Source organism: Schistocerca gregaria, chromosome 8, assembly GCF_023897955.1.
Source record: "Schistocerca gregaria isolate iqSchGreg1 chromosome 8, iqSchGreg1.2, whole genome shotgun sequence".
Lineage (NCBI taxonomy): Eukaryota > Metazoa > Arthropoda > Insecta > Orthoptera > Acrididae > Schistocerca > Schistocerca gregaria.
The window spans coordinates 282,041,899-282,066,688 of NC_064927.1; the positions used below are offsets into that span (position 1 = coordinate 282,041,899).

The 24,790-nt window shown below is 41.8% G+C and overlaps 1 protein-coding gene across 1 annotated transcript in view; it reads right to left on the reverse strand.

Annotated features, from left to right (window-relative positions):
- Positions 1-24,790, reverse strand: part of LOC126284775 (uncharacterized) — a 652,584-nt gene that overhangs the window by 358,066 nt on the left and 269,728 nt on the right. The window lies entirely within an intron of this gene.

Genomic DNA, 24,790 nt, shown 5'->3' on the forward strand with positions numbered 1-24,790 from the left:
TGAGAGACTTCGTTTCTATTCCAAGCGCAACCGTCAGCAGCGACCTTCAAGTAATGTTTCCTGGTCCAGCCACGTTGGTCTGTACCAAACGTTTAGAACTACGTGGAGAGCAATTAATAAGTGTGTAGAAATACAATGATTCATGTTCCTCTTTTTCTCAATGTAACTTTTTTTCTGAAACATTTGCATTTGGAAGCTCTGTGGCAAGAACATTAGGTCAGATATCCTACCTCAGAAGCAATTTATAATAGTATTTCTCTACTTGCTTTTGTCAGGCAAGACGCTTCTGGCAGCTGACGACGACGACGACGACGGCGACGTGGACGATGATACTAACAAATGTTTTTGGCATTTATGATTGGCATAGGAAGTGATAATATGTAAGACGTAAACAAAGCTACCTTACGATTGACTCTTCACGGGAAACAGTGTCACATTTTTTGTTTAAACTTTACACACTTTTTAAACAAATGCTCCGAATTGTAATTGTAATTAAAAAGAAAATGCTATTGCGCAGGAACATAAATTGTTTTTCTAGCAAACAGATCTAACGTTAACGCTCATTAACACAGTAACAGTTTCTTTAGCTTAATTCATCAAGGACTACATTATTATTATTTCATAACGAGCTACAAGCGTTTTTTGATTATTTGCTTTTTGCTGGAGTTGCCACTCATTAAGTGCATGATACGACAATGGAATCCTTAATAAAAATCAACTGCAGTAGACCTTCATCCGGCTTAACTGTAAAAATGGGTGTATGGAAATGCAAGAACCGGGATATAAATTTGGGATCCACTATGTATAATCCAGAGCGCCCAGATTCTTGCTGAACTCCGTGAATCCGCAAGCTACTTGCTGCACAAGGGAAAATCAAAATGAATATTGCGATTACTAACGGGTATATTTAATGCATAGCGACACATCGATAAAAATTACAGACTGTAAATGCAAGTTCAAAAAATTTTATATGCTTGGTAAGTGTTCCATATTAGTCTCCTTGGTCATACTGACAACATCTAAAAGATATCCATTTCACGACTTATGGTGTTGTGGCCTTCACTCCAAAGACTGACTTGGTGCAGTTCTCATTCTATCTTGTGCGAGCCTCTTCACTCCGAGTAGCTACTGCAACCTACATCTTTCTGAATCTGCTTACTGTACTTATCTCTTGGTCTCTCTCTACGATGTTCACCCCCCACACTTTCCTCCAGTACTAAATTGGTGATTCCTTTACGTCTCAGAATGTGTCCTACCAACTGATCCCTTCTTCTAGTCAGGTTGTGCCACAAATTTCTTCTCTCTCCAGTTCTATTCAGTACCTCTTCATTATTTACGTAACACACCCATCTAATCCTCACTATTCTTCTGTAGCACCATATTTCAAACGCTTCTATTTTCTTCTTGTCTAAACTTCCACACAAATACTTTTAGAAAAGACTTCCCAACACTTATTCTATATTCGATGTTAACAAAGTTCTCTTCTTCAGAAATGCTTTTCTTGGTCGGTCTGCATCGTATATCTGCCATCATCATTTATTTTGCTACCCAAATAGTAAAACTCGTCTACTACTTTAAGTGTCTCGTTTCCTAATCTAATTTCGTTAGCACCACCTGATTTAATTCAACTACATTCCATTATCCTTGTTTTGCCTTTGATGATGTTCATCTTATATCAACGACGTAAATCCTCAAGCGTACGTTGAATCACTGACGCTGGGGCGTTATGCACATTTTGAGTTGTGCAATTGTTTTCGGCAAAGGAGGCACATATACAGCATATTTTCATGGCGTCGTTATGTCAGTACAATCAATACAACGGTTTTGAAAATGTCGATTCAAAAAATTGCGAACCTCCAAACGAAAACTAAGATCATATTAGTTTCTGACAGTTGAGTGTTGGAAGCAATTTGTCTTCTCAAGGTCTTACTAGTTCTGTGCCTTATGTGTCCGGCATGAACTTCCGAGCTGAGGTAATATTTATTTTATTTTCTTACAGATTTATTTAAGCCGGTAATATTTGGGGGCCATCACTTCCTCTTTTACATCGAAACAGGCATTTTACGCCTCCGCTCTTAAAGCTTTTTAAATAAAAAAAACAGTATTATCTATTACATGTCTACGTATTTGCAGCCCTCTGGGGCTAGAGGGCTCCGAACTGTAGCGTGCAACCTAGCAGTGGGTAGTGTTATTACGCACGCACAGTCCCAACTTCGTCCAATCCGATTTTCATCTGCTTCTAAGACTTAAAGAAAACCTTGAAGGACTTCACATTGATAGTGATTAAACAGCGCAAGCGTAGGTGAAGTTGTGGCTCCGTCAACATTTCTACTGTGACGGTATCAACTAGCTGCTATCTGGTAGGGAGAAATGTGTTCGTCACCAGGATGACTATGTTGAGAAATACATATACGTCTACGTGATTACTATGGAATTCATAATTAAGCGCCTAGCAGAGTGTTCGTCGAGTCACCTTCAAAGGTTTTTCTCTACCGCCCCACTCTCGAACGGCGCGCGGGAAAAAACAAGAACGTAAATCTTACTTTGTGGGCATTCATTTCTCTTTTTTTTATCATGATCGTGATTTGTTCCTATGTAAGTGGGCGTCAACAGAATATTTTCGCAGTCGTAGGAGAAACTGGTGACTGAAATTTCACGGGAAGATACTGCCGCAACGAAAGACGCTTTTGCTTTTATGATTGCCACTCCAATTCACGTATCATGCACATGGCAATCTCTACAACACGGTAAACGACAGCATCATCTGCAAACATTCTAAGATGGCTGCTGAGACTGTCTCCTATCGTTTATGTAGAGCAGGAACAGCAGAGGGCCTGTAACACTTCCTTGGGGAACGCACGTATTATTTTTGTTTTAATCGATGACCTTCTGTCAGTCGCTACGAACTGAGACCTTTCCGACAGGAAATCAAGACTCTAGTCACACAACTGAGACGATACTACACAATCAAGCAATTTGATTAGAAGGCGCTTATCAGGAACGGCGTCGAAAGCCTTCTGGAAATCTACAAACGTGGAATAAATTTGAAATCCCTTGTCGACAGCACTAATTACTTCACGGGTATGAAGAGGTAGTGCGTTACCCAGGAACGCTATTTGCTGAATCCGTTCGAACACACTACATGTTCCAAAATCATACTTCAAATCGATGTCAGTGATATGGGTCTTTCATTCCAACGGATTGCTCCTATTTCCTTTCTTGGGCATTGGTGTGACTTGGCCAACTTTCATTCTTTACGTAGAGATCTTTCGACCCGCGACCGATTGTTCGTGACTACTAAGTGTCGAGCTAATGCATCAGCATACTCTGAAAGGAACCTAAGTGGTATAGAATCTGGACTGGAGGCCTTGCCTTTATTAAGTGACTTAAGCTGCTTTGCTACACCGAAGGTGTCTGATTCTAAGTTGCTCATGCTGGCAGTTATCCTTGATTGGATTTATGGAATATTTACTTCGTTTTATTTGACGAAAGAGTTTCGAAGAACTGTGTGTTACTAACTGTGTTTTAGTGGCACTGCCATCAGTGACATCCCCATTGTTAATCGCGCAGTGATTGCGTCTTGTGGCCGATGTACACACGACCAACATCTTTTCAGTTTTCTGGCAGATTGTGAGACGCGAGTTTCGATGTGGAAACTGTTAAAAGCATGACGGATTGAAGTTCGCGCTGTATTTCGAACTTCTGTAATACTTCGCCAAACTTGGGGCTTTTGCGGTCTTTTAAATTTGGCATGCTTTTTTCCTTGCTTCTGCAACAGTGTTCTGTATACCGTGAGGTATCAGTACCATCTGTCATTAATTAACGTGGAATATGGATCACTCAACTGCCGTCGAGATTATTTCTTTGAATTCAAACCACAGCTGGTTTACGCACACACAGTCAGATCGGAAGGAGTGGAAACTGTGTCTCAGGGAGACCTCAACCGAATTTTTATCAGCTTTTTTTAAATAGATGTATTTTGCCTTTATCTTTGGTGGGTTTGGATGTTACGGTATCAAGTCTCGCTACAACAACTTTGTGGTCACTAATCCCTGCATCCGTGATGATGCTCCCTATTTTCTCAGGATTATTTGTTGCTAATAGGCCAAGTACGTTTTTGCAACCATTTGCACTTCGAGTGAGCTCCTGAACTGATTGTTCGAAATAATTGTTCGAAATAATTTTCTGAGAAAGCATTCAGTACAATTGCGGACTACTGCTACGCCTATCGCCGGCTTTAAACATGTATTTTTCCCAAAATATCGAGGGCAGACTGAAGTAACCACCAACAAAAAATGTATGGGTGGGGGTAGGGGTACCTATTTGAAATGAGTTTCAAATTTTCACTTAACTGTTCAGCAACTGCATCGTCAGAGTCAGGGCGTCGGTAAAACGAACCAATTATTAATTTATTCCGGTTGTCAAGTATAACCCCCATCGATATTAACTCTCAGAAACTAACTCAATATCACTACAAGGTAAACTATTTCTGGTGACAATAAACACTCCACCGCCGACTGTATTTAATCTGTCCTTCCTTAACACGATTAGGTTCTCTGAAAACATTTTGGCTGAACTTATTTCCAGTTTTAGTCAGCTTTCCGATCCTACACTATGTCATCAAAGTATGTGGACACCCCCCAAAACATACGTTTTTCATATTAGGTGCGATGGGCTGCCACATACTGCCAGGTACTCCATATAAGCGACAGCAGTAGTCAGTAGACATGGAGAGCAGAATGGGGCCCTATACGGAACTGACTGACTTACTTCGAATGTGGTCAGGTGATTGGGTGTCACTTCTCATACGTCTGTACACGACATTTCCACAGTCCTAAACATCCCTAGGTCAACTGTTTCCGATGTGATAGTGAAGTGGATACGTGAAGGGACACGTACAGCACAAAAGCGTATTGTCCGACCTCGACTGTTGACTGGCATAGACGGTCGACAGTTGAAGAGGGTCGTAATGTGTAATAGGCACACATCCACCAGATCATCACACAGTAATTCCAAACTGCATCAGCATCCACTGCAAGTACTATGACAGTTAGGCGGGAGGGGAGAAAATTTTAATTTCATGGTTGAGTGGCTGCTCATAAGCCACACATCACGCTAAATGCCAACCAATGTATCTTTTAGTGTAAGGAGCGTAAGCATTGGACGATTTAACAGTGGAAAAACATTGTGTGGAGTGACGAAGCACGGTACACAATGTGGCGATCCGAGAAGAGGGTGGGGGTAAGGCGAATGGACGATGAACGTCATGTACCAGCGTTTGTAGTGCCAACTGTAAAATTAGGAGGTGGTGATGTTATGGTGTGGCTGTGTTTTTCATGGAGGGGGCTTGCACTGCTTGTTGTTTTGCGTGGCACTATCACAGCACAAACCTACATTGATGTTTTAAGCACCTTCCTGCTTCCCACTGTTTAAGAGCAATTCGGGGATGGCCATTGCATCTTTTAACACGATCGAGAACCTGTTCATAATGCAGGGCCTGTGGCATAGTGGTTACACAACAATAGCATCCCTGTAATGGGATGCCCTGCGCAGAGTCCTGACTTGAATCCTATAAAATACCTTTGAGATGTTTTGGAACTCCGACTTCGTGCCAGACCTCACCGACTGACATCGATACCTCTCCTCAGTGCAACGCTCCGTGAAGAATGGGCTGCCATTCCCCAAGAAACCGCCCAGCATCTGATTGAACGTATGCCTGCGAGAGTGGAAGCTGTCTTCAAGGCTAAGTGTAGGCCAACAATATATTGAATTCCAGCATTACCGATGTAGAGCGCCACGAACTTTTAAGTCATTTTCAGCCAGGTGTCCAGATACTTTTGATCACCTAGTGTAAAGCGATTTGAGATTCGGTGCCTTATAAGTAGCGCCTGCAGCTCTACTCGTTTCCTAACACAGCTACGACAATTTGCAACTACAATACCGATTATTGCTAAGTCTACCTTCCTGTATTTGCTTTGCACCCTTTTCGACTAATGCCCTTTCTGTAGTTTTCCGAGACCTTCTGATCTAAGAAACAGCCCACACAGCCCCTGTTGCCCGTATAGCCACTTCCTGTGTGTAGTCGACCCCTGATCTATTACGCGGAACTCAGAAATCCACCACACGACAGATCAAGTCGAAGAATCTGCAGCCTACACACTGGCAGAAGCATCTGAGCCTCCGATTCAGACACTCCCCATTTGGCTCTGTAGCAAAGGAACACAATCTGTTCTGTCGAAGATGCTGCAGGTGATGAGCTCCGCCTTGGCCACTTCAGCTATCCAGCTCAGTCAGAATCTGTTCAGATCCAAAGCGACACACTTCACTGGTACCGACATGAGCCATTACCTGCATTTGGCTACACTGAGTGCTCTTTATGTCATCCGGCAGCACATGGTCTTCGTCAGCCGCAGACAGAGTCAGAAACCCGTTTGGTAGACGGACTGGGGAGGCCCTCTTATCGGACTTCGGGAAATCTTTCGCTGCCCACCACAGCTTGGAACGACATTCCACTGTACCAAGGGCGAATGGTCAACCTCAGAGCAAGCATTACCCGGATGGCCTCAGTTGTGGAGCGATAGGGGGACTCATGTGATGTGCTGAACGTCTCTTGGATCCCCATGTCTAACGCCCCCCTCCCCCCATCCCACCCCACTGGCTCCTTAACTCGTCAGATCTGAATCCGATCGAATACATCTGGAATATTACTGAACGTGGAATCAGGCCTCATCGCCGCCCCCCCCCCCCCCTTTATGTGCTCAGATGTGGAGCCAACAAGCTCCAATGACCTACGAAGGTCTCAATGCTTTCATGTCTCGACGCGCTGGCTGCTCAGTGCAAATTTTGCACGCTGCAGGCACTTCTCCCTGTCGGTGAACTTGTTGCCACGTTAAAACAAGTAGCAGACAGGAACTCCATACAGAACCACGTTTATTGCGAGAAAATGTCCTTACCGTCACAGCTATCCAGGCACGACTGATTACCCGTTTCATTTTTGCCAGTGCTTCACTCTCACCCCCGAAATACCATGAAGTTCCCTGACAGCGGAATGCAAGGTGTCGAATTAGAATCTCGGTCTAGGGCACAGTTTCAGTCTGCAGAGCAAATGATTCATTCTGTAAGAGTTTCTCCTAATGGCTTATCGTGTAGGGGCTGCCAGTAAGTTTCAGAGGGAAAGCTGATTATTAGCTAACTGCCGGCCGGAGACAGAAGTCTGTCCAACTCTAAAGACTGTAATTATCCACTTTACGACCATAAGCAGTGACACGTTGGCTACGGAATTCGCTGTTCGGTGTATGGCTCAGTGCGTGCCCTCGGATGTGCACAGAAGAAAAAAAACCTAATTTGATTGTTAGTAATATGAAGTCAGACATGGTGGCCTAGCCGTAAAATGCGTGCCTGGAAAGGTACCATTTGAAATCCAGGCTTTGTACGCACTTCTGAGTCTCGCAGCTACTCTTACACTCTACACTAGACGGGAAAGTGCAAAGGATAGCATCGGCAGTGGATGGAAGAGGAGCAGAAATCCAGGAAGAATGAAAGACGGAGGGACGAATAGCGCGCTAAACGGTTCGTCGATGTCAGAGTCTTTGGAAACTGCCCTACTGTTCAGTTGGGCAAGAACGGAGGAGAAATATAGTTTCTATCAGCTTACCTTCCATCCGGAAAGTGAGTGCACTCAGCGGCTGTTATGTGGCAGTCAAAGAAATGTGACTGACGCCCGAACAACAGGGACTTACATGCATCGTGAACAGAAAGTAGTACATTGAGAATGGCTATCCACTTGCCGAAATCTGGATTTCCGTAATAAAATCTAAAAAAGGACGACTGATTGCTTCATTCTATAACTTATAAACTAGTTTCTACTTGACAAAGGAACTACTACAACTTTAGACGGAAGTACTTACTGGAACTAGAGATAACCTTTCAAATCGTCAAGGGACACTGAAATAATAAGAGTAGCCAATCGTTATAAAGCAGAACTAGCCAACTGCAAACTCGAGTTTGCATCTGTTACTTCCACTAGTTCTTTTTTGCCTGCCAAGTTTTCCCGATGTCCTCCCCGGTAGCTGCACGTTCAACGCGGCGGATTGCTAATCGAAGAGGCCCGGGTTCGATTCCTGGCTGCGTCGAAGATTTTCTCCGCTTGGGGACTGCATGTTGTTTTGTCCTTTCATTCGTATTGTCGTAACTGGCATTCCACTATTAGGATAGCTCTATGGGCATGTCCCGGAAGCCAATAAAAGAAGCTCTTTCGACAGCGACTTATGTCCAGGACTGCTGTTGCAACACGCTGCTGTCATCCTTCACAGATCGCTAAGGTATTATTTCGAAAGTAGTATCTGCGACAAGAGAAAGCTCAGGCTGCGATCGCTCAGTAGACTAAAGACTGGTGTTACAACTAAGAAACAGCGTCATATTCTCATTCAGCTGCTCACTTTTAATTTACGACGACGAACTAATATAAAGTCTTTGCATGAAGGGTATATTATTTTCCTCGTATTTTTTACTGGGGTAAGGTCTACCTTCTGGTCAAGTCAAATATGAGTGAATATGTCCTACACCGAATAAGTAATAGTTATGTACTCAGTGCACTTCTAATTATAAGTAAGAATCAGTGTACACGGAGAAATAATATGAAGAGAAAAGATAAGAGAGAGAGAGAGAGAGAGAGAGAGAGAGAGAGAGAGAGAGAGAGAGAGAGCAATAAGGAAAACAAACATTAAGGGCAACAAAGAACACCAGCACGAAAGAAGCTACTGCTTTGTCCATTTTACACAATACGGCAATGACAACAATCTGATCCATGGCTAGGAACCCCCTGGGGGCTGTGTTTACAACGTGGGCAAAATATAACTAGCGCAGAAAATGCGACCCCAATGTCGCATTTTGCGGCAATGTGGTCTAAACAGCAAAGAGATCATTATAACAGGGATAGACCTGGAGCAACAGCATACAACGGACATGCAACACTAGCGGGTTTAACAGTACTCTTCACGATGTTCCTTCGAGTTGCTATTTTCATAAAATGGATATAAATCTCGCCAAGACAGTCTGAGAGATCACAACATTGGCAGAAGTTCATCTGTTACTTAAAAAAAAAAAAAAATTATGTCCTGGTCAGATAGATGTGAAGGCTTAAACAAGGCTTGGAAGTTTTACACCCAGGTGTGACTTACTTTGTTATGGTAAAGTTTATTATTGACACAGCAGTGTCAGTATTTCTTTTTTAAGACCTGCATTCGCTTTACAGATAAGGGAAAACCTCCCTGGTGAAAAACCGGCTGCGGTTGTGTGGCTGTTGTCACACCGTGATGTGCAGAACTTAAGGGGGAAAATAACTATATCTTGGTGATTCATTGTCAAGTAACATTTCTCGATGAAATTTGGGCCATACGTAGAAACAACTGCTAGAATATAGTACGGAACGTAGCTGAAAGAAATAGACAATGGGGTGAACACAAATGACACTTTTACTCAAAGACAATAACTACACTGAAGCCACTGCGATTCATGATTCCTAGCCATAACAAAGGCGGAACATGGTTCTTAATGGGTGTATGTCACCCAGTTCATGCTCTGAAATTTGCTCCAATACTGGCCATGAGGTATGTAAGGACTTCATCTCGTAGGGCCTTCCATTCCTCCACGAGGGCGGTTGACAATTGCTGGGCGGTGGTCGGCACATGTGGACGTACTGCAATGCCTCTGCATCCCACACGTGATCAGTAGGATTTATCTCCATGTGTTTTTTAACCTAACCTAACCTAACCTAACCTAACCTAACCTTGAGCTCCAGACAGAAGAAATTTCCTCAAGTTCGCTTCAGTCTTGCAAACAGCAGCAGCTACACCAAACAAAATTGTAAATTGTAAATTTCTCGGCTTGAGAATAACACTACCTGGTCTCTCTCTTGAAAAACCGTCCCACCTCGTCATGAACGGAATGGATCGTGTGAAGGTCACTCCATCGTCATCGCTCTCGAGTTGGAAGATTCAAGACTAATCTTCACAAAAGGTATTTCTCTGTGGATACCAGCAACTGTGACTGCTGAGAACCAAAGACCATGGAGCACACTGGATTGTCAACAGTACCCTGCATCTTGTGCTGAAGAATCTTGTGCTTCTGACTCCCAGCGCAATAGAATTTTCATGATTTTGGTCAACAGTAGTGTAACATAATTTTTCTTTTATTTTCTTTTTATGATAACAACCATGTATTGTATCTGTTTCTGACTGGAGCAAATAATAAGCCATCTTGTAGGTTTCTGTCACCAATAAAAGGAATCTAAAATAAAACAGGGCATTCCAGTACTGGACTGTAAAGAAAAATGTAACAGAAAGAAAACCTCCCACTACCCATTAACAGTACGACTGCAGCTATCGAGCAGGTTTGTGACGGTACAGATCGAAACCGCAATCGGACGGGGTATGTTTCTTGCGGGCGGATCGGCGAAGTGTCAAGAGGTTAAATACCTTACGAGCGCGTAATCACGAAAACGTGAGTTCCTCCCAAAACCTTCCTCCCCGCTTCCCTCCCGCAGTTCCCAGCCGGCGTCTTCTTGTGGATGGAGACGTGCGTGGGATCGCAAGGAGGCGGAAGTCTGCACAAAGCACGTGGCTGCCCCCTGCCCACACATTAGGAGCATCGGCGGCCGATGACCTCTTTCCACTTGTTACATATAAGCTAGCACACAATTTCGTTTCTCGTCTAGTTTGAGGTCATTACTGGCGGCGCAGCCGTGGCCTGTCCCTGCAGTTAATTGATAAATCCTAAAATTAACTGGTGAAACCTAAGACTTGCCATCACGGAGTGGTTAAAGTCCGAACTTTTTTACTACATGCATAGATTTCGAACTTTTACCAAGAGACATTGGTAAATCTTAGGATGTATCCATACCAGTTGGTAAAACCGTATTCATTAAAAAAAACAGTTTAGCAATTTATTGAAATAGGTTGTATTTAATGTAAATTTATGTATGTCAAACATTCTTGCATTCCAATTCGATTATAATGAGTAATATTCCATGTTAGTGAAAAATGTTGTAACATAGCTGACTATCGTGGCATTATGAATTACATAATGAGGAAGACGATTTACAGAAGCATTGTTTAGTTGAACACTTTTTAAAGTAACTGCACTTTTTGATCCATTGTCCTCCATCAAAATATTGTTTGGCAACCACTTCCCAGAGACTAATTTCTTCTCTTGCTACTTCTTCGACGTTGATAAAATTTTCTTTGCACAATGTAAATTGGTTGCTACGCAGTGGTGGGCGGATTGGGAACTCGTAATTTCCAACATAGAAACTTACATGAACACAAATTTGGCAACAATGAAACTTGTCTGAACCTGAACGACGGAGGCGGGAATCTTCGATCCCGCTATTACCACTTTGCACTGGTAAATCTTAGGACTGACCAATGTCTCTTGGTAAAAGTCCGAAATCTATGCACATAATGAGAAATTTCGGACTTTTACCATACCATGATGGTAAATCTTAGGCTTTACCAATTATTTAACTTTTACAGTAACACCAGGCTTCCCGAATGGGTATTTGTACCCAGCTCTCCTCAGTGGAGGTACCAGCCCACATAAATTCTGTATCACAATATCTTGTAGTTGCCCAAAATTTGTTTTATTTCAATTGATTTTGACCCTGTACTTATACACGCATGTACACACACAATTTCTAATCCTTACTACTCAATTCCTAAACTGTCTTAGCATCTTTTTAATTCACGTCAATAGATCGCATACATCGTTTTTATTATTAACTAGTTGGAGATATGTAACGAGTTAGAACGAAGGCTCAGAATTAGACACTATGTGGTGTCACGTTAGGTCTGTTAAAGAACTTGAGGCAGCAAAAGGGAGATGAAGTCGTAATGTAAGTTATTCTTACACAGCCAGGTAATTACTAATTTATATAAGAAAAGTGAAGTGCCATGAAGTACTGGAAAGGATAAAGGAACAAACAACTCACCTGTAACTGGCTAACAGAAGGAAACCAACTTGGGTGGGACATATATTGCACGAAAAGAAAATATAACAACAGGAACGGAATGTACAGTAGAAGGACAGAATAAAATAGAAAGGAATAGCATCAGATAGAGACAGCAATAGCGTCAGGGACCTGCCAACAAACTGAACATAATGATTATTATTATTTCTTTCCTTTTTCAGACGTTGTGTCTGATTAAAAATTGAGAGTGACGCGGACCTTGATCAAGCGTGACTTCCTTTTAACTGTACGGTATAGGTTACATTGCATTTAGGAACTTTCGGATAATTGAACATGTATCAATAATTACAGATTTCTGTAGTTGTATACATACGTTTGGAAGTAGCTGTATTGCGTTGATGTGGTATGGCTCTTGTAGTTGATAGTACAATTGGTATAATGTCAACTTTATCCTGGTGACACATGACCTTGACTTCCTCAGCCAGTTGGATGTATTTTTCAATTTCTTCTCCTTTTTTCATCTGTGTATTTGTTGTATTGGGTATGGATATTTCAATTAGTTTTGTTAATTTCTTCTTTTTATTGGTGAGTATGATGTCAGGTTTGTTATGTGGTGTTGTTTTGCCTGTTATAATGGTTCTGTTCCAGTATAATTTGTATTCTTCATTCTCCAGTACATTTTGTGGTGCATACTTGTATGTGGGAACGTGTTGTTTTATTAGTTTATGTTGTATGGCAAGTTGTTGATGTATAATTTTTGCTACATTGTCATGTCTTCTGGTGTATTTGCTAGTATTGTACATCCGCTTGTGATGTGATCTACTGTTTCTATTTGTTGTTTGCAAAGTCTGCATTTATCTGTTGTGGTATTGGGATCTTTAATAATATGCTTGCTGTAATATCTGGTGTTTGTTTGATCCTGTATTGCAATCATAAATCCTTCCGTCTCACTGTATGTATTGCCTTTTCTTAGCCATGTGTTGGATGAGTCTTGATCGATGTGTGGCTGTGTTAGATCATATGGGTGCTTGCTATATAGTGTTTTCTTTTTCCAATTCACTTTCTTTGTACCTGTTGATGTTATGTGATCTAAAGGGTTGTAGAAGTGGTTATGAAATTGCAATGGTGTAGCCGATGTATTTATATGAGTGATCGCTTTGTGTATTTTGCTAGTTTCTGTTCGTTCTATAAAGAATTTTCTTAAATTGTCTACTTGTGCATAATGTAGGTTTTTTATGTCGATAAATCCCCTTCCTCCTTCCTTTCTGCTTAATGTGAATCTTTCTGTTGCTGAATGTATGTGATGTGTTCTATATTTGTGCCATTGTGATCGTGAAAGTGTATCGAGAACTTCTAGTTCTGTGTTACTCCATTTCACTACTCCAAATGAATAGGTCAGTATTGGTATAGCATAAGTATTTACAGCTTTTGTCTTATTTCTTGCTGTCAATTCTGTTTTCAGTATTTTTGTTAGTCTTTGTCTATGTTTTTCTTTTAGTTCTTCTTTAATATTTGTATTATCTGTTCCTATTTTTTGCCTGTATCAAATGGTTCAAATGGCTTTGAGCACTATGGGAATCAACATCTGAGTCATCAGTCCCCTAAACATAGAACTACTTACACCTAAGGATCACACACATCCATGCCCGAGGCAGGATTCGAACCTGTGACCGTAGCAGCAGCGCGGTTCCGGACTGGAGCTAAAACCGCTAGGCCACTGCGGCCAGCTTGCCTGTATCCTAGATATTTATGGGCATCTGTTTTTTCCATCGCTTCTATGCAGTCGCTGTGGTTATCCAATAAGTAATCATCTTGTTTAGTGTGTTTTCCTTTGACTATGCTATTTTTCTTAGATCTGTCTGTTCCGAAAGTATATTTATATCATTGCTGAATACTTCTGTTATATTTAGTAATTGGTTGAGTTGTTGATTTGTTGCTGCCAGTAGTTTTAGATCATCAGTGTATAGCAAATGTGTGATTTTGTGTTGGTATGTTCCAGTAATATTGTATCCATAATTTGTATTATTTAGGATGTTGAATAGTGGGCTCAGAGCAAGGCAGAACCAGAAAGGACTTAATGAGTCTCCTTGGTATATTCCACGCTTAATCTGTATTGGCTGTGATGTGATATTATTTGAATTTGTTTGGATATTAAGTGTGGTTTTTCAATTTTTCATTACTATGTTTAGGAACTGTATCAATTTAGGATCTACTTTGTATATTTCCAATATCCGTAGTAAGCATGATTGGGGTACACTATCAAAAGCTTCTTGGTAATCAATGTATGCGTAGTGTAGCGACCTTTGTTTGGTTTTAGCTGCATCTATTATCAGTTGCTCTTTACATCCTCGTGCTCCTTTGCAACAGCCTTTTTGTTCTTTATTTATGATTTTGTTCTGTGTTGCATGTGTCATTAATTTCTGTGTAATGACTGAAGTTAATATTTTGTATATTGGGGCGATAATTAGCTGGGTTTGCTGTGTCTGCTTGATCTTTAGGTTTCAGATAAGTTATTCCTCGTGTAAGTGTATCAGGGACTGTGTATGGGTCTACAATGTAGCTGTTAAATAATTTAGTCAAATGTGAATGTGTTGAGGTGAACTTCTTTAGCCAGAAAGTCGCTATTTTATCTTTTCCAGGGGCTTTCCAATTGTGCGTAGAATTAATTACTCGGGTGACTTCATGTTGCAAAATTATCACTTGAGGCAATTGTGGTATCATCTTGTATGTGTCTGTTACTGCTTATATCCACCGTGCATGTCTTATGTTGTACCGGGTTTGACCATATGTTGGTCCAGAAGTGTTCCATGTTTTATGTTTGGTGGATTGTCTATTTTAATGTGTGTGTTATCTATTGTCTGATAAAATTTCTTTTGGTTTGTGTTGAATGTTTGGGTTTGTTTCCTTCTATTTTCACTTTTTTTGTATCTTCCAAGTCGTTTGGCCAATGCTTGAAATTTCTGCTTCTTTTCATCTAATTGCTCTATCGCATTATGTTGTGAGATTTTACCTAACCTTTTTCGTTTTGTCTGATAATTTCATTTCTTATAAATTGTGTTACCTGTCCAAAGTCTTATCTCAGTTTTTCTATTCTGATCTGTAGCCTGTGTTGCCATGCTTTTTTTTGGGGGGGGGGGGGGGGGTTTCTTCTGTGTGTTGGTTGGTTCTGATCTCTGCCTAGTGTGTATATTTAGTGTAGTGAGTGCTCCTATATAAACCAGTAGTTGTAACTCTTCCATAGTTGTATCTTCATTTATTTTGTTGTGTATGATTGTGTTGATAGTTGTTATTGTTGTTCCGACTTGTGGGTTATTTGGTGGTCTATGCGAGAATGGTCTAATGTCTGTATTTGCGTCTTTGTAATCTATATATGTAACACGTGTGTCGCTTGGTGTTCTATTTGTGCTTGTTCTGGTGGCTGTCTTAACATTTCGTTTTCCTCTGATTATTTAATTGATGCGTGTTTATTATTATTATTATTATTATTATAGTAACCCCATTTTAACAACGGTTCATCACATTTTCTCTCCGATTTATCGTATCTTATCACATATTTAACCTTGACTCACACAGAAGGAGAAGAAATTGCTTGTATGTCATGTAGTCTCTTGTCACCAGGACAGTCAGCACATAAGCTTGAAGATATGAACATTTTGACAACACGAGGCGACGAATCGATATTGAGATTGTTGTACTCAATTATGCCATCTGAAGAGCAGGCAGTTCACATGAATAGGTGGTTCGCATCCGCCGCGATTTCAAAACTGTGTGAATGCGGTGTAGACGTTGGCTGAAGCATGCATGACAAACTTAATCTTGCTACAGTAAAAACAAATTTCCCTGCCGGCTAGTTCTTCGCGTAGCGAAATCCGGTTAGTATTTCTGGTGATATAATGGCATCTGCTTTCGAGAATTCTCCCAATTCTTTGTTGTACTCATTCCTCGTTAGTTTTCTATATTTTTGGAGAAAGACGTTTGATGATACTTGAAGCTTTTCTTCTCTGTCGTACATTGCCTGTTTGGCGAAAGTCTCTGTAGTTTCGTTTCCTTTTATTCCACATTTACCATGTCGCAATACATTTGCTGTTGCCATTTACTGTCTTGGATTTTTCTCAACACGTCCACTATTTTGTATTCTACGGAGTGATCCTTTCGGTGTTGCTGTTCTTTGGCATACTGAGTGGTGGTGATGTTTGGTTAGTGGGGCGCTCAACTGCACGGTCATCAGCGCCCGTACAAAGTCCCAATTTTTACACAGTACAATCTTTTTGGACAATCAAATCTAGCCACTGTCAATATGATGATGATGATATGATGAGGAAAACTCAAACACCCAGACCTCGGGCAGAGAAATCCCCAACCTGGCCGGGAATCGATCCCGGGACCCCGTGATCCAGAGGCAGCAACGCTAGCACTAGACCACGATCAGCGGACGGCATACTGAGTGCTGATCTGAATCAGACAAATAAGGACATTGCTTTCGGTAATGTACAGAATAGAAATAAGAGTTTAGAAGCTGTCATGGCGCTTTGCTAATTTCTGAAAGTTTTAAGAAAAAAATCGTACTTTTTAAAACGATATAACGTTGAAGCGAATTTTGCTCTTAAAATTGGCTATCTTCATAAAACTGCGGTTCACTAACAGCGTGCAGGAGGCCGCATGAATACTACACGAACTCTTTCTGTATCGATCAACAAGAATATCAGGCACTATACAAGATGGTGATTAACAGGTGAAAACAGTTACTTTAGTTTTCCTGCATAAGTTGTACAACAAATTTGAGACATTAAGCAACAGAAACTTGATAAAAGACCTTTATAACTGCTGAACAGAATATCTTTAATCCTTACACATAAGGATCTGAAGTCATTTACTCAGTCTTTCTTTCTGAAATTGAAAATAATTACGTACTGGTTACGTAAAATATACTGGTTCAGGTTTTACAAGATTACACATAAAGAAGATTGAAAATGTGATAAGTTAGAGGTTGTTTTCGTCTGTTTCCTACTATCTTCAACGCACACGAATTTTTAAAGCCGAAAATAAAGCCTTTGGGCAGAATTTACATGGCCTTGTCCAAATTTTTAGTTGTTAATCCAACTGACGTAAACGAATAAAGTAAGCCAGTAGTCAGTTTCACGGTCCTGCCTACATAGTATCTACCAGTAAAACGATAGCTCTATTAAAAATTGATTTCAAGAGCAAAACTCAAAAATTTTATTTTACTACATATTATGCGCTCTTAAAGTTTTGGAAATGCATTGAATGTTCTAGAGCAAGATTAAAGCACCTGCCATCCCCCATTTTTATTCTACGAGAAATCTGTGTTTCAACCATTGCACCACCTGCTTGGTATTTTATTAAATACTGTTTGCATCCAAATGATGAGCTGCTTTTACACACTTGTGAGTTGGAATGATGAAGCTGTAATAATACGATCAATTACAGAATGTTCAGGAAGTATGCAATGATGAATCTATAAATTTGTATGCGTCGCAGTACTATACCGTTGAACATATCTTATCCGCAGCTTACAAAGTAAATTTCCACAATGTTTGAGTAGGCCTACTGGCTACAGAGGCATCATCAGAGTAGCTGGATGACATTCCCAGAAAATCGAAGTATTTTACGCCATTCCGATAAAGCTGTACACAGAGTGTCTGAAAATAAGGTATGGAATGTGAAGTCTACTCTGATTGGAACGAAAAAGCGTTCTCCAGAATTGTTTCTTCGGTGGATACAAAAAGGTGAACAGCGATTCGGGAGAAAATAGTAACTTCAGTTGGGAGCTGACGCGCTGCACGTGTAGTAGTACGTATCATCCTCTGCTGTTTCATAAATATCTACCAAATAGTAACTAAGCCCAGCGACTATACTGAGCTGATTGTCAATTTCTTGATCCTATCTGCGCTTTGTTTTCCAATAAAATCATATTCGTTACGAAATTTTTATGTTGTTATCAATATTCAACGCCAAAGTTTAGTTGCATATTGAATGCTGGACGGAGTAGGTCCCACATTATGGAAGAAACCGACAACGAATACAGATCAAACCATTCAGGACCAATGAATGAAGGACCCTTTCTTACATTGTTCGGAATATGAGATTCATACTTTTCTAGAAATTTATTATATATCATGCCTATGCTCCTTTCTTCGCACACGGAGTATCTACTGGAAGATGTGAACACCGATTGGGTGTTTTTATCCGTATTGTAATTAAGTAAGAGAGGATTTAATTTTTCATACACCGCACAACACATTCTAATCGAGTATTACAACACTGCATAGGTTGGGGAGGGAGTCAGACACTGTGCTACATCATCATTCATCAGCATCTCCAGACACATTTTTAGCATTTTTCCTGATAGTGACACAAAAATAACGTTTTTGTCCATTCGTTATTGGTTGACTGGACACAAAAACTGTGCAGGGGTAAATTTAATGGGCAGAACAATATTGTTTGATGATATTTTAACCAGTGAGTAATGTGTTGCACTAAGACGCAGTAGGACGGATCAATGGGTATTCGCGCTGGGCACACAAAGCACAATTTCACCTCGCTTGTCTTAGACGAAACGTAATTTCTTGGTTCGTGTAATTTTCCAAGTCACAAAATCGTAAGTTACATTTGGGTACATGAATCTGAAACATCTCAGACAATGATAAACAATGTTGAAATGCCGCTGGCGTTCACAAAGACTTTGTTAAAATACCTGCAATTTCTGTTATTTCACTTATTTTGATGTCAGTGGCATGTAGTGTGTTGTATGAGAACTGGATTCTAGACACTTACAGGCTTTAAGAAGTTCCGAAATTTCGGTGTTACAAGTATTGTTTTTCATTCTTATTTTTAACCTCGTACGGAATCACATTCTGTCTCAGTCGTTCCTCATAGTATTTGAAACGAGCTTCTCGCAGTATCTGAAGACTATGGATTTGTACACGTATCTATGTACAAATGACATAGCAAGAACTTTCTACGAAACGAGAAAATATGACTAAGAAAAATGCCCCTTTTCCTGTAAGACTCCTGTAAACTTTTGCTCGACTGAACAAGACAATTCCAAATTATATATATATATATGGCTCTTGAAGAAGGGAAATGATTAGAAGGTAAATGGTTGACATGGCTCTGAGCACTATGGGACTTAACATCTGAGGTCATTAGTCCCCTATAACTTAGAATACTTAAACCTAACTAACCTAAGGACATCACACACAACCATGCCCGAAGCAGGATTCGAACCTGCGACCGTAGCAGTCGCGCGATTCCTGACTGAAGTGCGTAGAACCGCTCGGCCACACACCGGCCGGCTTAGAAGGTGACTAGGAAACTTACGGCATCGAGATCTTCGAATAATCTCTTATTGGACTAGGATTTGGCTGTGGCCTTGTCGGTGGAAGAAGCAAGACAAAGGTTTAACGTTCCATTGACGGTAGCTCATTACAGACGGAGCAGATACTCTTGATTAGGAGAGGATGGTGGTAGGAAATGGGTCGCGACCTTTTCAACGGAACGATTTATGTTCAGCGATTTGGAAAGATCATGAAGAAATGAAGATAACAGGGCGTTGGTTTCAACCACCGTCCAGTCTGCTAACCACTACACCACACACTCTCAACCTCTTCAGTGGGCTCATTTTTTTATGATTTCGGAATCTATGGCTGTGGTTTTGGCAGCATATGACACTAGTAATACTATAGTCCGATCTTTGGCGTCCTACACAGATTCACTACGGGACTGTTAGGTGGTCTTTTTACGCGCAAGCAGCGGGCTTTGTTGCCCTAGTCTCTGACGCCGGAAGCTGTCAGTTCCTTCCATTATCACGCAAAGCCCTCAAGAGCCTGAAGGACGAACGCAAGCTGTCGCTTATGTCTTCAAGTCCACAGTTTTGCTCTCTCTCGGGTCGTCAGCATCCAGCTCGTAGACGACTATTATTCCCGGTTCGTTCACCAACGATAAGTAAGAGGGCAGAGTCCAGTTTCGCTCCAGCAGCACTAGCGCTAGCAAAGCTTTGCGAAGACAGCTGACAGCACGAAGCGATGGGACTGAACAACAGTACAGAACATGAAGCCTGCTATAAATCATGGCCTCCTGGCAAAACTACCGTTAATTGCTTTGTGTTACACGAAACTGAACAAAATTCGTCTCGGCTTCACATAACCGTGCGACATTTACGGGCAGGTGGTTACCCTCATTCGCCGGTTCATGTGCGGATACACCGTCAGAGTATCTGCATATCTGCGTCGCAAACTGGCGACTGTGGACAGAAAAAATACGAATTATAGCGTCGTAATAGAAACTTATTTTTCCGGAGAAGCTGTGAAATCCACGAACTAAAAACGCATGACGTGGATTATAATAAAGATACACACTGACTTACGTAATACAGAACCGCTACGATGACAGCGACCACTATTACTTCAAGTTGAACGCGAGCATCATTAAATAAGAACTGCGGAAAAATATGAAGACACGTACGGAAACATACTACAAATTACCAGTAACATCTAATGATGCCATAACAAAAAGGTCAACAACGGCATCGACATGGAGGACGCTATAATAATAATCAGATTGTAACCGATACCCGCTATAAGCATCGCATGATAATGAATTAATCGTCCCCTGATATCTCGCGAAATGAATGAGCGATGGATTCGTTAGCCAAGCACTATTGCCCATCTCCACCTATGAACCACTGTGTCTCGATTAATTCAGAATCTTTTGGCGCCAATACTGTGTCATGCGGAAGCAGCCGTTACTGTCCGTCTGCACTCAATTTACTAACGAAAAATTCTTATGTATTGATGACACTGGAATCATGTATCCTTTAACCTTAAGTGTATTCTGTACAATGAAAAGAAATGTGAAATGTGCGTGTGGTTAGGGCCTCTAGTCAGGTAGACCGGTCGTCTGGTGTAAGACTTAAGTTGGCGCCACTTAGGCGACTTGCGTGCCGAATCTGTACAATATATGCTTTTTTAAAAAACATTTGTGCAACACTGATAACCTCTCAGGAGGCAGGACTGTGTGGTAACTATCACGTGGGATACTGCAGCAAGCAATCTGAGAAGATACGTACATGTAAACAGAAACACCTATTACGTCTGTGACCTATCAAAATGTCGTCAAAGTGAAAATGGTTCAAGTGGCTCTGAGCACTATGGGACTTAGCAGCTGAGGTTATCAGTCCCCTAGAACTTAGAACTACTTAAACCTAACTAACCTAAGGACATCACACACAGCCATGCTCGAGGCAGGATTCGAACCTGCAACCGTAGCGGTCGCGCGGTTCCAGACTGAAGCGCCTGTCGATTTCGCCCAGCTAAGAACGACGTGTTGAGTACGCTCAGATATAGGAGATCGTAGGGGTGGTTACAGTTTGTTTTTCCCCGCCCGCCCCACCCCCTCCTCCTCCTCCCTTCCCCTGAATCAAAGATAACATGCCCTCAAGCTCATTTTTAACAAGCCACAGATGCCAAAGATTTAAAAACTACTATTATTATTATCACTATTATTATATTAAAACATTTTATACCATTTGCTTACATCAGTGCTTAGTGCAACTTGCAGGAAATTGCACTTCAAATAACTACATCAAGGATGTGGCTTGTAACGGTCTGAAGAACTGCAACAACAGACTTCCACAATTGCGACAATTTCGTAATTTATACGGAACAATATCGAAGGTTTGGGTTTGGTTGTTTGGGGAAGGAGACCAGACAGCGTGGTCTTCGGTCTCATCGGATTAGGGAAGGAAGTCGGCCGTGCCCTTTCGGAGGAACCATCCCGGTATTTGCCTGGAGTGATCTAGGGAAATCACAACAATTTCGAACTGAGGGCCTACAGTTACCAGCATTTCACTTTGTTCTAAGATTCTGAATGCAGCTCTGCAGGCTTCGCCTACGCGACTGTACACAGGAAGCCCCCAGGAGGAATGGTCAATATTCTGAGATATAACAGGAACGATCACTCGAAGAAAAAAGACTTCATATGGTCGTATGCCACATTCCAAATGGTTTCCGAGATAAAACACATTTAATGTACATTGTGACTCTTTTTTGTGTTATTCAATAGACAAAAATGACTTCTAAAGCAGAATTTTATGCGGGCATTCGATAAAGAGGTCCCAGATTTGTCTAGCGCGATACTCGCTTTATCTACATGTATTAATAGCGACAGCTCAACATCAAGAATATCCAGTATTCTAGCAACGACAGCACCGCCTTCGTCTGCGCTGATTACTACCAGTATAGTGCAGATTATTATTATGTGTGTCTGACTGACCTTGCCAATACATGTCGATAAACAACTACCGCAGTGGACTAATAAGACTGTTCTGTCGAATGGGCCCGTAAAATTCCTATTTAAAAATCATTTTTTCTGTATTGAATATACATTAAATGTTTTCTATCTCGGAAACAATTCAGAATAAGGCCTATGTCCAAATGAAGTTTGTTACAGACGATCGTTCCTGTAATATCCCAGAATACTCACCATTCCAACCTGAGACACCCTGTGTATGCTGTATCTTTCCGTCTTTTGCAACTAGGTTCGGTAAAAGTCATCCTTTCTATTAAATTTTCCTAATGGATTATCTTTCCTTTTCTTTCTTGCTTTCCCTCAACTTCCTGTAGAGTGAGTGTGTGTGTGTGTGTGTGTGTGTGTGTGGTTTTCCCATGTCATGAAGCGTGTGGGTGTATTGTTGGCTGCAGGTATGGTCACGAGCCGGTGAATGGGCGAGTTTTCCTGGCTGAAATGCTTTACGTAGCCAGTCAGCCTGCAAAACAAACCACTTGGAACGCAAATGGACAGAATCTTGTGCTAAACGAAACTTCAGAATTTCATGTCTTTTTCGAAAAATCTGGAAATTAATGTAGGCAAAAAATGCTTTTACTTAAATATTGTTAGGTGGAGGGGCGTCATGAACCCCATGACTTAGTTCGCCCTCCTCCGGCTTCGGATTCACGCTTGGTGTTGTGTACTGTTTGTTATACATCTGCTTCGAAAGTCGGCCAGTTGGTATGGTATTTTTTCACTAAACAACATTGCCGAAGCCGGCCGCCGTGGTCTCGCGGTTCTAAGCGCGCAGTCGGGAACCGTGCGACTGCTACGGTCGCAGGTTCGAATCCTGCCTCGGGCATGGCTGTGTGTGATGTCCTTAGGTTAGTTAGGTTTAAGTAGTTCTAAGTTCTAGAGGACTAATGACCACAGCAGTTGAGTCCCATAGTGCTCAGAGCCAGCCAACATTGCCGAACACTGTCGAATGGCTTCCGGAAGTCAAGGAACAATTCAGCAACTTAAGCGTCGTTCTAGACAGTGCCCTGGATCTCATGGAGGAACAGCGAGCTGTTTGCGGAATCGAGGTTTAATATTATAGAGGAGATACTTGCTCTCCAAACCGGTCAATTTGGGGTTTTTATGTTGCGACTACAGGGGATATTCATACGTTCCGCGCAGCAGCTACCAACACTTCCCAGGTCGTATCCGTAGCTCGTGGTCTTGTGCTCGGCCAGGTGCCTCTACATCATGGAGTCCCGGGCTCGGTTCTCGGCCGCGCCGATTTTGTTCCCTCGGGGACAGCGCGTATGCGTCGCCCTAATGATTTCATTTAATCTTCTTCAACACGCAAGTCGCCGAAGTAACGTCGAGAAGAAAGACTTTAACCAGGCGGCCGAACAAGCCCGGACAGGGTGCCGAGTTCCTCTAACTCAATTTGCCATTCCTAGCGCCTGTTAGCAAACTGGACGCGTCAGCTTTTCAAGTATTAGCTGGTCCCTGTCTGGGAATCTCGCAACTGTATTAACGAGCGCCTACCCGTACCTTTGTTCCGGGGGAGACAGGTTCTGTTGAGGAGCTGCAGTGATCGGACGAGGGAGTTACCTGGACAAATATGCAACGAGCAGATGCGTCGCAGCCAGGCAAGCACCTCATTGAGAGGACGCGAGAAGTGGCGTTTGTTCGCTGTTGTAGCTGTGGCGTACGGGAAGATGTCTTCGTTGGGTGGCTGTAGGATGATACTCGATGAAAGACAAAATTTCTAGTTTGCGTGATTCATAGCAGCTAGCTCCAATTGAAATATGGGTTAACGCGGATTAAAATTTAAAAAAATCTGTTTGACAGTTACGTCGTTCCAATATCTAGGCGAAACGTTGCAAATCTATATGAAATGGAACAAGCGGGGGAGTGTGGTAAGGTACGGCGAATGGCCGAGTTCAGTATATTGGATGACCTACTCTTGAGTACCGCTCGAATATTTGGGAACCGCACCAGACGCCAAAGCAATTCAGAGGCGGGCTGCTATATTTGTCACCGGGAGGTTCGAGCAACACGCATTATTACGGAGATCCTTCAGAAACTGAAATGGCAATACCTGGAGGGAGGCTACGTTCTTTTCGAGGAATACGCACTATTGAGATAATTTAGAAAATCGGCATTTGAAGCTGACTGCCCAACGATTTTACTGCCGCCAACACACATTTCGCCTAAGGAACCTAAGAGCAGAGAAATTAGGCTCGTACAGAGGCATGTAGACAGTCAATTTTCCCTCGCTCAATTCGAGAAATGAAAAGTAGTGGTATATGGTACACTCTGCCACGTCCTGTATGGTGGCTTGCGGTGTATGGATGTAGATATGTAGGTGTAGACTTAGCAGTTAGCAAACGTATGCCTCGAACAGCGAAGGGACGCAGCTCGCGGACACCATGTACACTTTGTGAAGTATAACAGCGCCTTGTACAGTTTCTGAAGTATTAGGGATGTAACATGTTGTTTTGGAGTGGAAGTAAAGCGAGAGCAATGAGCCCTCACGCACTGTCC